The sequence below is a fragment of the Cebus imitator genome, unplaced genomic scaffold, assembly GCF_001604975.1.
Source record: "Cebus imitator isolate Cc_AM_T3 unplaced genomic scaffold, Cebus_imitator-1.0 Scaffold47, whole genome shotgun sequence".
Classification (NCBI taxonomy): domain Eukaryota; kingdom Metazoa; phylum Chordata; class Mammalia; order Primates; family Cebidae; genus Cebus; species Cebus imitator.
The window spans coordinates 2996898-3014717 of NW_016107362.1; positions in this window are offsets into that span (position 1 = coordinate 2996898).

Genomic DNA, 17820 nt, shown 5'->3' on the forward strand with positions numbered 1-17820 from the left:
TTGTTAGGTGAATGTGGCCATGATGAAGGTACTTATGCCACAGAAATGGTCAGGGTACTTTATTTATTTACTTTTTGAGAGCCAGTTTACTAGCATACTTCTGTTTGTTACTGTAAAGAGAAAATGGGACTCCTACCGTTGGCAACACATCAATGAACCTGAAGGACATTATACTGAGGCACAGAAACTAATACTGCATTATTCCACTTGTATGATATGTCTAAAGTATCAAACTGGTACAAGCAGAGAACAGGATTCTGGTTGCCAGGAGATTGAGGAAGGGGGACATAGGGAATTGCTGAGTGGGTATAAAGTTTCAGTTATGCAAAATGAATACTTTCTAGAAACCTGCTGTGTAACACTGTATCTACAGGTAACAATGCAATATGGTGCACTATAAAATACGCCAAGAAAAAAAAAATTTCATGTTACGTGTTTTTACTACCAACAAATAAAACAACAAAGCAACAAAAAATAAAAACACACACAGAGGAACAAAAGATAATTTTCGGAAGTGATTGATATGCTTACTACCTTAATTGTGGTGATGGTATTATGCATATATGAATATGCACAAACTCATCAAAATGTATACATTAAATATGTGCAATTTTTGTACATCAGTTATACCTCAACGAAACCTTAAAAAATTAGAAAGTGTGATAATGTACGTAGAAGTATTTTCTAATCCTCTACGATCCATTCTTATAAATTAGAGGAGTACTGTCAAAGTGATTTATTACTGATTTGCCTCCAATACGTTTTTTATTACTAACCTATAATTCAATTTGTTTAATTTTATAAAAGATTAGGATAAAATTATTTTTATTATTATCATATTGGAGACAGAGTCTTGCTCTGTCACCCAGGCTGGAGTGCAGTGGCATGATTTCAGCTCACTGCAACCTCTGCCTCTCAGCCCCCCAAATAGCTGGGATTACAGATGTGAGCCACCAAGCCCGGTTAATTTTTTTATTTTTAGTAGAGATGGGCTTTCATCATTTTGACCAGGCTGATCTTGAACTCCTGACCTCAGGTGATCTACCTGCCTCAGTGTCCCAAAGTGCTGGGATTACTGGGCAAGCTACTGTGCCCAGCTGGATAAATTCTTAAGAAATACCATTTTAAGATATACACACACACATGCACACACACATACACATACACACACACACACACAAATACACACCCAAGAAAATAAGCAAGGTTGTCTTTGGAGGAGCATCACTGAAAAGATAAACTTAAAAGAATAGTAACTTTTACTCTCTTGAAGAATATGAAACAAGTCAAACAAATAAATCCACATAGTGATTTTTTAAAAGGGTAAATGAATTCAAGTGAGCAGTGAAAAACGCTTTAGATAGGAATTCCTAAAAAGGAAAAGTCGTTGACCAGAAACTGATTATTGACAAAACAGCTCCATGTGCAAAATCTTTTAAATTGTATAAAAACCTTGAGTAAGAAAAATGTATTTCTTATATTTTTAGAACACCTGTGCATGATAACATGGTGTCTGAATGTTCTCTCCAAAATATATTCTCTCTCAAATGTCGGTGTAGTTCAGCGACCAGGAATCTCATTCTAGGTCGCACACTCCTCAGAGAGCAAAGGATAATTTTTCATGACTGCTCCATTTCCTCGATGTTCCCTTTCCCATGGCGTCCATGCTACTCTCAACCTTTTTATTCCCTCTCTTAGTTCCTTCTCTCTCTGCTCCACCGCCTCTCCCCCACTTTCCCCTGTTCTCATCTACTTCCCTGTCATTCATTTACCATTCTAGAATACTAAAACACTGACTTCCTCTGTTTTCCAAGCATTCCCCACTCGTCTTTTTATTTTTTCCCACTACAGTCTTTACTCAGTTATTTCCTCTGCCTGAAGTGTCATGCATCCTGTTACACAATAGGCTCTGAATATCCAAATACAAGTTCCAACTCGAATGTTATTTATCTGTGTTACGGTTATTTTAGTTTCCTAAGGCTGCAGAAACGCATGATCACAAACGGTAGTGTAACATAACAGAAATACACTGTCTTACAGTTTGGGAAGCCCAAAGTCAGAAATCAAGGTATTGGCAGGGTCACACTCTCTGAAGACTCTACAGGAGAATCCTTTCCTTGCTTGCCTCCTTCGGCTTCTGTTGACCCGAGGCTCCTTGAACTGCATCGCTCCAATCTCCGTCCCTATCTTCACATGGCGTTCTTCCCGGTTTCTCTGCATCTCATATCTCCCTCTTCCTTCTCTTACAAGGGCACCAATCATTGGATTAGGGTCCATCCTGAATCCCAAATGACCCCTTCTCAAGATACTTAATTTAATTATATTTGAAAAGACAATATTTCCAAGTAAGATCACACAAACTCGCAGGTACTAGGGATTAGGATTTGGACATATCTTTTTTAGGAACAAAATTCAATCCATTATAGGAATCTCCCTTTATTCCTCAGCCCAAAGTTTTCTTTCTGTAATTTGAATTTTCTATGGCCTTATTTTTTTGTCACTTACAGAGATTGTCACATTTTGCCCTGTGTTAAAATTATTTATAGATCTGCCCGGTCTTCCTAATAAAGTATACATTCCTTAACTGTTGTGTTTGGTTCACCTCTGTATTCAGTACAGTCTAAAATAGTGACCTAAATGTAATGAGTGCCTGACAAATATTTATTGAATAAATGCTTTTGGCCAAATATGTTGAATTATCATTTGTATTTATCTCTTTAGTTGTATAGGAGCTACAATTTCAAATTGCTTTGTTCATAAACTACACAATGTAAAAGCATGATCTTGACCTGGCAAATGTGAAATAAACATGTTGTAGATGAATCAGCTGTATTATTGAGTAATATTTCCAATCATGCAGTGTTTGCTCCAAGGTAAGACATCCTAACTTAAATAATTTCCCATTCTATACTTTTTCTTATGTCTAAGGAAATAGAAAATAAACTTACCCAGTAAATAACATTTTATTTTTTAAAAAATAACCCACAACAACAAATACGTACATTTCATGTAAATTTTTACAGATTACATGTCAAAGCCTGGTAGAAAGCCTCATTTCTGCAAAAGACAACTGCTATCAGAAGTGACAAGCCTGTCGTACAAATTTTGTGGAGGTAAAATTTAGTACATTACAACTCTGAGCTGGAATTTAGTTTGACATGAACAAGAAGTCAGAGTAACCAAGTACTCAAGTAAGAAATGCATTGTCATACACAATAACTTAATATGCCATGCAATTTCTGTAACCTTTTAAAAGACTTTCACCCCCTAGGATTTGCTGATAGGTAATCAAATGTAATTTTCTGACTTCTCAGTGTGTTCAAAATTTATTGGTTGATATTGCTCAGCTGAATTGAACAAATGCCACTTATCATTTTGCAAATGCAAAATTCATTCACTTATTGCATGATTTACATTTATTTCAGATCAGATTGTTTGATTGGAATTTCAAATATTTAAAACTTCAATTTCACCTAGCTGCAATTATGTAACAAGCACGATTTAATTTCCAAATAAAATCAGCCTATATTTATACTTTTACTACATCTAGTGGGAACTGGTTTTTTAAAACAGCTTTGGCCCAATGTTTTTGTCATTGGATATAAAGATTATAAGACAAAGATATTCTGCACTCTTGCTTTATGATTATAAAGCTTTCTAGCCATTGATTTATGTTTTGGGAGAAGAAAGACAAATGGTACCAACTTCTATGTGTCATAGCCAAATGCAGTTGTGACAGCACCTATCAACTTGGGAAAGGGCAAATTAATGGTGAAGGAAAACATGTAATTAGTCCCTTTGTATGTGAAAGCAAAATTTGCTACTTGGGAGATTGTCATTCAAATGTCAATGGTGACAAAAATACTTCGGGTACATTTGCATAAACATCCTCTGGGGACATTGCACATTTAAAGGAATAAAGAAGGAGCTGCTGATAAGCTCCTCCACATGGAAGCTGGCATCTTACTTTCACCTCTCTCCCTGTGAAAGGTTAAAGCCAAGAGAGATTATTCATAATGAAAGTGTCTGGGACTAGTGAAGGGCCCTGAGCTGGGGCACATGCACCCTTATAGCTCATGCTGCTTCCTTTCTATACACCTCAACTCCAGAGGAGTTAGAAACTTCTCTTTTAAGATTTTGTGTTTCCTTTACTACCCAGGATAGGAGAAAGGGGCTTCATGGATCTTTATAGTAAGTTCATCATTCAACAATTTATCACTGGGGCACTTAAAAGTGTTGTATTCTAAAGAAGCAATGATGAACATGCCTGTAGGACCGCAAGAAACTGAAGGAGTTTCCTTGTTATCAAGGAATTTATCCGAAAAAAAAAAAAAAACGCACCACAAACTGAGTAACAATAATAAAGCTAGTTAAATTTTCTAGGCGAGTAGAGTGAATTATTCCTGGTAAAGCTCATGGCATAGGCAAAGAGCATAGAGGAGGAGGAGTGTGTCCAAAAGGTTTCCCAGATAAAGTTCCTATTAAACTGTGAGGCAAAGGAGGAAAAGAAGAAAGAGATTAAAGTTAATGAACAAAGACTCAGATACAAGTGAGACCATGTTGTCCTTCAAATGTTCATTCCATTAAAAAGTAGCCAAATTAATTCCATTTTACTTACGACAGATCAATAATAGAAGGTCAATCGTCTAGTAAGTGGAATCACTAAATCAACACTTACTTCCTTTTTCACTTCAAATTTAAGTTTGCATAAAGGACAATTAGAGCTTTGCCTTGTCAGATAATGTATATATCAGCTTCGAAGCTCTTTGTTTCTACACAGGTGAACATAACACTCCACCTCAGCTGCTTCACCAAGTCAAGTCCTTCTCTCAAATGTCTAAGAATTAAATATATATATATATATATATATATATATATATATATATATATCAGAAAGGTCTAGTCAAGAATACAAAATTGCTCTAAGAATTTCAGAGGATTGAATGCAAGGAATTGACTACAAAGGTGCATAAAAAACTAAAAAAAAATTTAAAAAAAGATGAATGCAGAATAAGAAAAAGAAAAAGGAAAGTAATAATGCAAAATCCAAATCTGGTAATTACATGGATTGCTATTCAGAAGCTTGCACCTGCAGCTGTCCTGTTGGAGACACTATTACAGCCAGTTCTGTTTCTGTGGGGCAGGCACTGCTTTGCTCAGGGTTGGAACTGCTGAAACACTACCACCTCTGCTGAGGTAAATGAAGTCTACCTCATCTACTTTTGCTACAGGAACTACAACCCTTATCGGCTTTCCTAAAGTGCCACACACTACTGGAATTACAAACAGAAAGCTTCACTTTCTCTTTGTTTTTCTTTTTTTTTTTTTCTTTTTTTTTTTTTTGGAGACGAAGTCTCTCGCTGTTACCCAGGCCAAAGTGCAGTGGTGTGATCCTATCTCACTGCAACCTCCACCTCCGTAGTTCAAGCAATTCCCCCGCCTCCGCCTCCCAAAGTGCTCAGATTACAGGCATTAGCCACCACGCCTGGCCATCTAGTGGCTTCTTTCAGTGGCATTGAGAAAATCTCCAGGAAAACAAAAGTGAAAATGAAGATTGCTGTTCTATCATAAACGCTAGCACAAGCAGAGGCAGAGTTACCAAAGGGTGTATTTTGGAAGATGGAGAACAAGAAACCACCACAGATTGCTAATTTTTTTTGTATTTTAGTAGAGATGGAGTTTCACCATGTTGGCTAGACTGGTCTCGAATTCCCAACCTCAGGCAATCCAACCTCCTGAGCCTCCCCAAGTGCTGGCATTACAGGCGTGAGCCACCATGCCCAGCTCACTTTCCTTCTTAACCCTGTGATCTCCCACAAGTCTTTCTATTAGTAGAACACAGACCTAACCGGAAGTTGGCTAGCAGCAGATCATGAGACATACGATTTGCAGATCATCTCCCCATCACTGCAGAGCAGAGTATAGAAGAATGGAGGTGGTTGCTGAGAGACAGGTTATTTAGCTGTCTCTTCAGCTTAGGTTTAGGATTGTAGTGGAACTCAACATAAATACCGTCAACAAGCACCATGACGAATATTTTCGCTATGAATATTTTATGAGAACTTTGCTGGATAAAAGTTATACTAGGATCTTTAAGCTTGTAACATTTAAACAAGTAATAATTGTAGCTTCTATTAAATGTAGTATAGGCATATGCTATAAAGTATGATTCTGGCATATCTTATTGATGTTTAAAGCAGAGAAGCGTAGACTCAAATGAAGCCACAGCAGCAACTGGTCACCTCTGAAGCTCTATATCCCCTCTAGGCACATCAGCACAAGAATAATTAGGGGGTGAAGTAGACCATTCCAGTTGGAAAAACAATGGCAGACAGTTTACCAGCTATTGGTAAGGATGCTTTTGAAAGGCCTATGACTTCAAACATCACATAAACAAATAATTCTGTAAACTTCATTACTTGATATTTATTCAAAAACCTAGTGTAGACAATTAGGACTTTCTATGTAATAGAATATTCTATAGCCTCTCAGTACACATGTTGTAATGACAGAAATTTGTATTTATCTACTAGACCACTACTGTAAGACAAGAAAGTTCAACTTTGCTTCTCTCTGAGCATTTATTCTACCATCTTAAACATATGATATGCTCAATAAACACTTGTTGATTACAGTCTTTTTTTCCACATACTTAAATAATTTTCTAATTTCCAGGTTTTTCCTAACAAGTGGGAGTATAATTGGATATTGGCAGGCAAAGAGGAATATGAACATGTGGCAAAGAATGTAGAGGTAATTTCAGAGAGAGGAGTAGAACAATAAATGCATTGAAAAGGGAAAGAGTAACCTGTAACAGAACAGTGGTAGAGCGTCAAGATATGGAAGGCCATTGGTCAATCAGAAGAAAACTCAAAAGCCACAGAAGTGCCAATATGATCTCCAAGTGCTCATAAGTACTCTTCTCCACTGACCTACATTCCTTGAATGGCAAAGCACATGTTTCCAAACAGGAAACATGTTTATAATTATTTTTCATTGACTATTGCACTGGAACAAATCCTTAAAAGGATATTCTAACTAGGAGAAAATGTACCTTTGCTGAAGCTTCATGTAGTGGCTTTTTATTTTTTTGAGACAGAGTTTCACTCATTGTCCAGGCTGGAATGCAGTGGCGCTATCTTGGTTCACGGCAACCTCCGACTCCCAGGTTCAAGCAATTCTCCTGCCTCAGCCTCCCAAGTAGCTGGGATTACAGGTATACAACACCACACTTAGCTACTTTTGTATTTTTAGTAGAGACAAGGTTTCTCCATGTTGGTCAGGCTGGTCTCAAACTCCCAATCTCAGGTGATCCTCCTGCCTCTACCTCCCAAAGTTCTAGGATTACAGGCATGAGCCACCATGCCTGGCCATCTAGTGGCTTCTTACAATGGCATTGAGAAAATCTCCAAGAAAACAAAAGTGAAAATGAAGATCGCTGTACTATCATAAAACCAAGCATAAGCAGAGGCAGAGTTACCAAAGGGTGTATTTTGGAAGATGGAGAAAAAGAGACTCAAAATGAAGGGCAAAACCATTTGTGTGTAATTCTACCATTAGAGTTTTGGGATTTGAGTGTTGCAGACTTCCAGTGTTGATTAGAGATACTGACATCATGCTTGGGTGACTATACACACAGTTCCAGTACACAGAACTCAAATTGTCTGGCTTTTCAGAGGGCTTATAATTCTGTCACTTTCTATTCAGGAATATTATGTGAGAAATTGAAAGAACAATTGAAAATACAGCCAGATGTAGCAACTAAATCTCAATTGGATTTGGAGATGAGGTTGAGAGAAGGCAATCAGCTAAAAACTCAAAAAAGCAGCAGACTTAACTCTCATGGGCAACAGAAAGAGTAAGGAGTCAATATATGCACCCAGGTACTACAGTTATACTGGCTTCCGAGTCACATGTTGCATGGTTTAGGGTTTTGATCACCTCCTCTTTACCTTATTGGTAAGGAAAAGATTTCCACTCTAAGGTTATGGGAATGTCTGGACAACTGACACTGGACAGATGAGATCAATAGTAATTAGTCACATACACAAACAGCCCAAGAGAAAGGTAGTCTTGGAATGACACAGGACCACGTGGGGGTTAACAGGTGAGCAAGCAGGTGCTGTGGGAGGCAGACTTTGTGGTAACAAGAGGGAGGATGACTTCTGGTTCCCTAAGGATAATGTGACTAGTTTGTTTGAATAAGTCCGCAGACTGGCAGAAAATGAAACACCACTACTCAGGGATCATTAGACACTGTGCTTAATCCCCTTGATAAGGCAGGTTGTTCTGCTAGCAAGGGGAGAAGGGAAACTTGCATTCAGGTCATTTGAGGCCCTCCTGATTTTACCAGATTTCAAGGCAGCACTTAATATTGAACTCTAATTTCAGGTCTTATACCACCAACACAAGTACTGAATAAATATTGTTTATTTCTAGTTTATGTTTCTTTTTAAAATTAACTTCAAAGGCAATTAGTGGGAAGAATATATGTAGACATCATGCACTGAAATTCTCAAGAGCGTAGAATCAGTTTAAGAATTTTAAAATGAACAGTAATGAACAATTGATTTTTCACAAGGATGCCAAGACAATTCAGTGGGGAAATGGTGGTTTCAGCAATAGTATTTTCCAAGACAACTGGATATCCAAGTAAAAAGAGTGAATCTGAATTCCTACCTCTTACAACATATAAAAGTTAAGTCAAAAATGCATCAAAGACCTGAATGTAAGAGTTAAAGTCATTCTACTATTTTATGCCAGCCAACTCTTGGCTACAGTTTTAACTCTTACTCTAAAAACTATATTTATAAAACTCCTTTTAAAAATACAATCTTAGTTCAACCTGGCATAATAAAAAATATCATAGACTAGATAAATCAAACAGATATTTATTACAGTTCTGGAACACAGAAGTTTGAGATCAGCATGCCAACATGGTTGGGTGAGGACCCTCTTCCTGGTGTGCAGGAAGATGCCACAGTGTTTACCACTCCTCTCACAGAGGCTTAATGCTTTTGTTCCAGAGAGGAGACAGAGAAGAGGGATCCATACAGGTTTCAATGACTTTTCCATGATAGCTGCTGGTCCCCTTCCTTGGCATGTACCAGAGAGACTTTCTTGGGTTTCTTGCTTTGCTCCACCATTTCATAAGCATTCAGCAAGATTCATAGAGAAGCTTCTGTGAGTGATTAGTAATTCCTCTTGTGTTTGTGATTCTCAGTCATTCTACAATTTTATGCCAGCCGACTGTTGGCTTTTAGCAATGTGTTTATAAAGGTGAGCTGGCTGTTTCTTACCTGCTTTTATGTCACCTGTTGTCTATCTCAGATTACTACGCAATCACATCCCTCTCTCCTTAGAAGCATCTGTTTATTAGTTGGTTGCTCTGTAACTTTATCTCTCTTACAGGTTCAAGAAAAGTTGTAAATATGTGATTGTCCAGTCTTTTCTCTTGTTTTAAAGTTGGGAGCAATGTTTTTCACACTTACTACATTCTAAGCAGAGGTTGAAAAACCACTATGTTCTTAACGTCATTCCTATGGATAACGATGTTCTGCGTTTTTTTTTTTTTTTTTTATGTTATTTGTGTCTTCACCATATTTTGTCTTCGTAGTTCAGTGGTTTACACAATCTTTTTCAATTTACCTTTCCTGGTATTTCTCCCTATTGCAATATATTTGCCACAGGCCAATACTAGCTACCAATTTTCTTTAAGTCTTCCATTAATAAATTTTTATAGTAACTTTTATTGTAAAGAAACTACTTGTTTTAAATACAACAAGTGAGGAAGTATTCATGATGCTTATATTTTTGCCCCATTTATAGTAAAAAGTGCTAAAAATGGTGATTAAGGAGGCCAAGTTTTTCATGCTGAGTTTCAGTATGATGGCTATTTAAGATTTTATGTCTAAAAATTGATATGGGGTATGTTTTGAAATAGATGCCTTTTCTTTGTGATAGCAAGCTACTGAATATCTTAGTTGTAAAGTTTATATTATTGTCTTATATAGAAAGGAAACATTACTATTCTCAGCACTGCACAGTGTCAACATTTTTTAAAAACAAAATTTCAAGAAATAATATAGAATGTGTTGTGATGCCTGATTTAGTTTTAATTTCATAACTGTTTTTAGTAACCTGTTCTTGCAAGCTTTTCTTTAATGACTATATATATATATAGTCATTATAATATATAATTATATACATTATAATTATATAATTTATATATGTATAATATATATAAATATATTTATAAATATATAAATATATTTATAAATATATAAATATATAAATATATTTATAAATATATAAATATATAAATATATTTATATATATTTATATAAATATATATATAAATTATATAATTTATATAAATATATATATAAATTATATAATTTATATATATAAATATATATAATTATAAACATACATAGTACATACACTTACATTAGAACAATCCTATCTCGTTTTCATCTGATTCCAATTTTAAAAATATACATAAGTTTTTCGTATGCTTTGATACTCAAAGAATGTTTGTAATCTAGTAAATCCCAAATGTAAATGCATGCTTTATCTGCCCATCATTCTTCTTATATACCTTTGTGTTACAATGTCACAGACTATTATAACACAATTCCCGCCGTAGTTTATTTTCTTAAGCATTATATGCCATGTAGGCTTTTCATGACATTCAAATGGATCTGAAATATTACTGCTCCCGTTTCATATACTAAATTATTCACCACTTTAAAATTATTCAGTTGTGGTAAAAGCCTAGATCCTAGTTCCCGAAGCCACATGTGAGCCTATGCAATAACTTATGTTCCAGAGTGGAGGAGAGCTGGGAATACTACTGGGTTGGGGTGAGGAGGAAGGGAGGTTATATTTGCCCTAGCTTCAGAGTACCTGGGGATCAGATATAATCCATGCTTATAGTGATGGGAGGTTGTTTAGCAGATTAAAGATCACACGTTGGAGGCAGGCAGGCATAAATTTGAATTCTGGCTCTACCACTTGCTAACTATATGACTTCAGACATTTCATTTTAAGCCTCAGTTTCCTTTTTTGAACAGATGGTATATTAATGACAACTCAGTCCTAGGACTGCTCTGATAACTAAATCCAAAAACGTATTCACCCAGATCCTGTACATACTACTATACATACTCAGACTTACTGCACAGGAGGTATTAAGTATGACATTGATGGCTGGAGGGAAGAAGAAGGCATGGTGGTAGTAAAGTATCATTTACTGAGGCCCAATGTGAGGTAGGTATAATGTTAAGAACTGTACGTGCATGACTTTCTCTTATCTTCACAATAACTCTAGAGTGTAGAGATTATTATTCTCACTGTGTTGTTTGTTGAATGAAGGGATGAGTGAATTAATGGGAAATTAAAGCTTGTAATGTTGAAGTCTCTTTCCCAAGTTTGCATGCCCAAGTGCCAGAACCAGGAATCAAACTAAAGACTTGAACTATCTAGTGTTTTTGTTTTTGTTTTGTCCATATGGATTTTGTATTAGTTAGTGCCCAACCAGGGATAGAGAAGTTTCATACATCTTTAAAACAGATGGTATTTCATACAGAGTGTTGGGTACAAGCCATGGTAAAGCTGGGAGGTCAAAGAGAGTCATTGAGGAGTCACAGAGACACATCTGGAAATGACTTTCATTTTTAGAATAGAAGATTAAGGTGAGGCGGCAGTGCTACTGGAGCCCAGGTCACTGGGATAACCTGGTGAAATCTGAAATTATGGTGGAACTGTTTAGCAGGAGCTGTAGCTAGGAGAGCATCCAGCAACTAAAAAGATACATGGGCAAAAAGAGAGCAGAGGAGGTACACCCTGCCTGCTTCTCCCCTCCTACACACTCTCCAGTCTTCTGCTGTTTCCTTCCATTGGCTAAACCCAGTAAAGCCCTTTGATATGGAAATCCTGAAAAGCACAGCCTCAAGGAGTCAGCTGTGCTATGATATAGAGCAACAAAGAAGCATGAAAAATGAACTTCTGAACAAACCACCAATGATAAGGACCCCTACTTCCTCTGCACTGTCTTCCAGAGTGCCCCACTTTCTTGAGCCTATTTTGTGTGTGCCTGTGTCAAATGAGTTTTCTTTTTCCCCCATCTAGTTAATTTTCTGTTACATATTTTACATAGTTGTTCATTTTCCCTATATTTTATTTCATTTATATAGCTCTCTTGAGAGCTGTGATCATACCATTCCAATGTGACAGAGACCCAACCTGTTCTCATATTTAAAAAGATGCTTCTTAGACACTGAGTGATAATAAAAATGGGTTTGGAGTCATGGCAGTTACGTGCCATATGTTTATTGAAGTAAATTGCAGACACGTTGTTTACATTGATTCCATGTTTAGCTGTTACCAGATGAGTAGCCATGAAGTTATTTGTTTCAAAAAATGCCTGCATAGGATGATTTAATTTTTTACTGGTAAAATATGGCTTGACTTTTGAATTTGTGAACTTTTCTTTATCTTGGTAGTCTTTTGATGACACTGTATTTGTTTGATTTCTTGCATTTGACTGGCTTTCCTGGCTAGAGTGTAAACTCCAGAAGGATAGAAACTTATTCTGTCTCTGAAGGCCACCTGGAACAGAGTAAGGGCTCAATTAATATTTGTGATTCAAATCATGGGTTCAACCCATGATGTGTCTAGCCAATGTTTCATGCATGACTGTATTTTTATGATTAAAAATTATCTTCTTTATATATTGATATGCTTCTTAATATTTTGACCGAGTTTAATTAGACTTGTTGTTTTCTTAGATATCACAGCACCTTTGTTACTATAGGAACCATTTTCTCTGTTACAATTGTGTAGATTATAGAAGAAAATTGTGTAAAATTTTTTTGTTTGCATTTTCTTTAATATTTGTTTATTCCATTTAACCAAGTTCAGGATTTTTCACCCAGCTGTAAATTTGCATAGCAGTGCTCCTGAGAGTTCTGTCTACTCTCTCCAGCTCAGAAACATGCTTTATTATCAAATAATTTCAGGCATCTTGTATTAAAATAATCTCATAGAGTTTGGATTACTTCACATAGCCCACAACCCATCTCCATAAGCATGTTGAAATATATTCCACTATTAATTATTTAAGTTATTTAATATATCTGCTCCAACAAACTAAAGCCCCAGTAATTTCTGTGCTGGTTACGTAAGTAGTTATGCAACCCGAAATGAGTTGATTATCTTCTTAAGAGTCTCATTATGTGTATCATATACAAATTTTCATATATCCTTACATTGTAAAATTATAGGATTTTAAAAGCTACTCTAAAATATCTTACTATTCAGCAAGAACAAAACTTACAGCTCCCATTGATCCCAAGGCAGAAGACATTTTCACAACATCCCTGATTTAGAGTTTGAACAAAGACCCACAAACTAGTGCAGCATAGTAAGGTACAGAACCCAGATTCTGTAGCTAAACTGTCTGGATTTGAATCTATGTTTTACCAGTTACTGGCCCTGCAATCTTCTAAATCTTGCAATAATTCAGTTTTCTCATGTATAAAAATGAAGGATAGCATACCTATTTCAAAAAGTTGTTATGAGGATCAATTGAGTTAATAACATAGGTAAAAGGGTTTGGAACAATTCTTGGTACTTAGTAAATGCTATAAAATAATAGTTATTGTTTGTACAACCTATGAATTCATTGCCTAGAACCATTCTGTGGCTTGCTAACACCCTAGAATACACCATCCACACTTCTCGCCCTGGCTCATATGACTCCACGCTACCTGGTCCTCACCTATCCTTAGCTTGTCTCAGGCTACTCTCTCCCTTAGTTTACTCTAACCAGTAAGTCTGGCTGTTTTTAAGCTCCCAGAACATGCCAAGTCATCTCCCAGCTCAGAGCCTTCTCTCTGCTGACCTACCTCCCAGAAGGTTCTTCACAGAGATGACACTTTCTCATCTCTGGGTCTCAACCAAAAAATGCCTCCTTCTCAGATAAGCTTTCCCTTCACCCTTCCAGTGATTTATTTTCTATTATGGATGTTTCCTTATTTTCTTCCAAGTTCTTACTGTAATTTTTTTTTTAATTTTGCTCATAAGCTATTGTTAGTGTTAGTGTATTTTATGTATGGCCCAAGACAATTGTTCTTACAGTGTGGCTCAGGGAAGCCAAAAGATTGTACATCCCTGTGCTAAACAATAATTATGGCAAGAACAATGGGGCTAGACTCTCTGGAATGCTATTATGTTTATAAAAATATTGGTGCATTCTGAGTATCTACTAATTGCTTTGGCACTCTTTGAAGTCATCTCAAGACTCTAAAAATCTCAGAAAGCCCATGAAGACTTAGAGATCTAGTACAAAAGTATACAACTAAGAGCTGAGCTGTGAAATAAAGACTTTAAGGGAAATGAAGCATCCCAAGTTAAGAAACTAGTTAAAGAAAGTTATGGCTCATGAACACAACTTCCAATACATTAGGAGATAATTACGTCTATAAGCTTTGCTCCTGGACTGAAAACATCAGGAGGGCAGGGATCCTGTGTGTCTTGGCCCCTCCTCCCTAGAACTCTGTCTCAGGCACATTTGTACCCAGTCCATGGTTTCTGAATGAAGGAGAAAAAAAATTTCATCTATTTTCATTATCTTTCAGAAAAGAATCCAAATTAGAAGTAGGAATTAAATGGTTTAAAATATATGGCTAAAGTGACCTTTATTAGAAATTGTTGCCATGGAAAAATGCATTATCTTTTTTAAAGCTATAAAATTCTATGAAATGGACACTCTTAATATCCCATTTTACAAATGAGGCACTGGGGCTTAGATAGCTACTGAGCTATAAAAATACAGAGCTGCTACTGAAACCCAACTCTTCAACCAAAATCTCAAGCCCTTCTGTCTCCTCCTAACTTGATGTTTATGGAGCATTTCTAAAAATGACTGGGAGAGAGAGGTGGGGGTAGAATTTGTGTGGCAAACAGAACCACAGTAGAAACTACCATCCAAATAAAGCTGAATGAGTACTAACAGCAGTTTGGAATTGTTATTAGCGCAATGGAGCAAGCAACAAAAATCATTACAGCCAAAGAATGCTTCTGTGAAGACAAGGTATCTTGAGTTTTAGCCCTTTGTATATCAATTGCTTTCTGAATCAAAGTGGTTGAAAATATAATTGTACATTTTTTCCTGAGAGGGAGCAAAGGGAGCAGGTATCTATAGAGTCTACAGTATCTGCTTTAAGTTCAAAGGGATGTTTTTGTGTATGAAACCCGACTTGTTCTCATCCCAGTTGTTTCTTAAATGTAAGTTTCTGTTTCAGCTGAATATGACCAATGTGGACCTTTCTTCTTAGTCTCAGTAAGAGTTAAAATGATTTATTCCTATAAAATAGAGCACATATGAAGTTTACCACTGCATGCCAGATTTCAAAAATTGAAATTTGTTCTTAAGGTTTTAGAAACTAAAGGAAAACAAACTTTAACGATTTAAATACTGAGTTTCTTCTTAGCAAACTAAGGGAATGACAATACATTTATCAACCAAGGAACACAAATTAAATAACTCTTGTTGAAATCAGGTGAATGGCTGAAATTCAGCATCTGTCAAAAACTCTAATTGAGGCATTCCTGTGCTACAGAAATTCTGTTTCTTTCCATGTGTCACTTAGAATTACCACAATGCTTCTCCAGCCGCTGTAATTTATTCATGCTTTTGATTGACAGACTGATGCTAATACAACCTCTCTAATGTAAAGTTTTCTTCAATAACTTAATGGAGACTAAATGGCATAGAATAATCACTCAGGTTGGATTTTAATTCCTGCCAAATCCTCCCATTATTCCCTTTCACGATGTTCTAGTCCAAATGAAATTGCCTGTTCTCATCCTTCTATTTTTTTGAAAGTAGTCACACAACCAGTAAAGGTCTCATTAAGTACTTTTTTGACTCTATCAATTCCTGTCCCTAGGACTAATTTATCATGATTCATATGATGCTTAGAATTACCAGTTAAGAGTAGGGGTTCTGCACTAGGATTCTAAAATAGGCTTCCCATTTATTAGGGTGTGGCTTTGGAGATTATTTAATCTCATGGTAGATTGTAAACCTCTCTGCCTGTAAAGGTGTGATTTTGCTGTGTTTTCCCTGTAGGTAAAATATGTTTCCTTGCCTTATTTTCAAGATTAACCATAAAACTTGCTTTGCCAATATCATGACTGTTCAAAGTATTTTAAGAAGACCTGAGTAGCTCAACTCTTTCTCTGTTTCTCTTTCTCTTTTCTTTCATCATGAGAATGGCATGTCCAAAATAGAGTCTGATCCTCAACATTTTTATTCAAAAAAGACACATAGAGTAAATGTGTCAGAAGCTAATGTGAGGAAGAAATGCTGTATTATTTTTTTAAAAGCTGCCAAAATCCAGGATCTGTCTGTTGCTATAGCAAAACTAAGCAATATAAATTTTATTAGTGAAAGATTGAAATGACAGAAAATACCTTTTAAGTTTTTGAAGATTAAATGAATGATTCTGTTTATCATATTCAGGTCACTGTTTGGCATAAGGCAATCTTCTAAATAGTGATGTCAACTAAAGTTACTATCATCATTAGAAAAAGTCTTTTCTCTCCACAACTAGATACTGGGTATTTTGAGGAAAAAAATGTGGTGACTTCACCTTTAACATAGTTGAGAAACTAAATGAAAAAGGGAACCACTTTTTACGGCATACATAATATATTCTGGACCCAGCTTACTACATAGATTAAATCACCTCATTCTTACAACATTGAATAATAAATACCATCATAACCCTCAGCAAACCATAAAATTGAGCCCAGAAGAAAGTGTCCCTAAGTCATGTGGCTCAATAAAAGGTAGACCTCAAATTTGAACGTGGCTCCTACGCCTATCCAGATGATATTTTCTGCAGCAAATTCTTGCAAGTGTAGCCCTCAAGCTGGTCAAACAGGTCCACTAACACAACTTCCAAACCATATCATAACTGAGCTGTGCTGTAATGCTGCACTTTCTAGCTCAAGTAAGTCTCTAAAGATACTGTGTTAAACTGGGAAGTTTGAGGGTGATAAATGAGAAAGGATCTATACCAGAGTGTATGTACTGTATTCTCCAGTCCTATTGTATATTATATAACCCCAAGATAGATAAGGAGGCTTGAGACATGTCAGCTAGTCCCCAACATTAGGTTAATCTGTGTATAGAAACGCTCTAGCTTATTCATGCAGACTTGGGCTCAGAAGAACTATTAAACAACCAGCTACTCTGATGGCACCTTTAACTCACAAATATGTGTCCACTGCCATGTGGCCCTTTTTGGAGGACCTGGATGTTTACACTCCATTTGACAATGGAAAATATCTACCATGTGCTCTTTCTTCTATAATGTTCGAGTCACTAAGCCTTGATGTCTGGTATCCCTCTTCATAAGAATACACCCCTGATATTTATGGTGGTTGTGAAACTCTCGTTGAATAAGCAATGACTTATTGATGCTAAATTTTGGAATAAGCCTGCCAAGGAATAAGAAATATTTTACTTGTCATTGTTCTCTGTGTATTTTATTTTAAAATGGAGAGTTATTTATAAAACTAGTCATTTGATTTCCTACAGCAGAAAGGATGCATTTAAAAACATATATCTATTTGTTTATATAATTAGTGAAATAGTCCTACAGCAGTCTCTTCACAGTCTTCTATTTAAAAAAAAAAATAAACATTTTATAATTATACTTTAAGGATTTAAGGGGGAAAGTACATGTCTTACTTAAAATAGATGATTCTAATTTTTTTTCTTTTTCTTTCCTTTTTTTTTTTTTT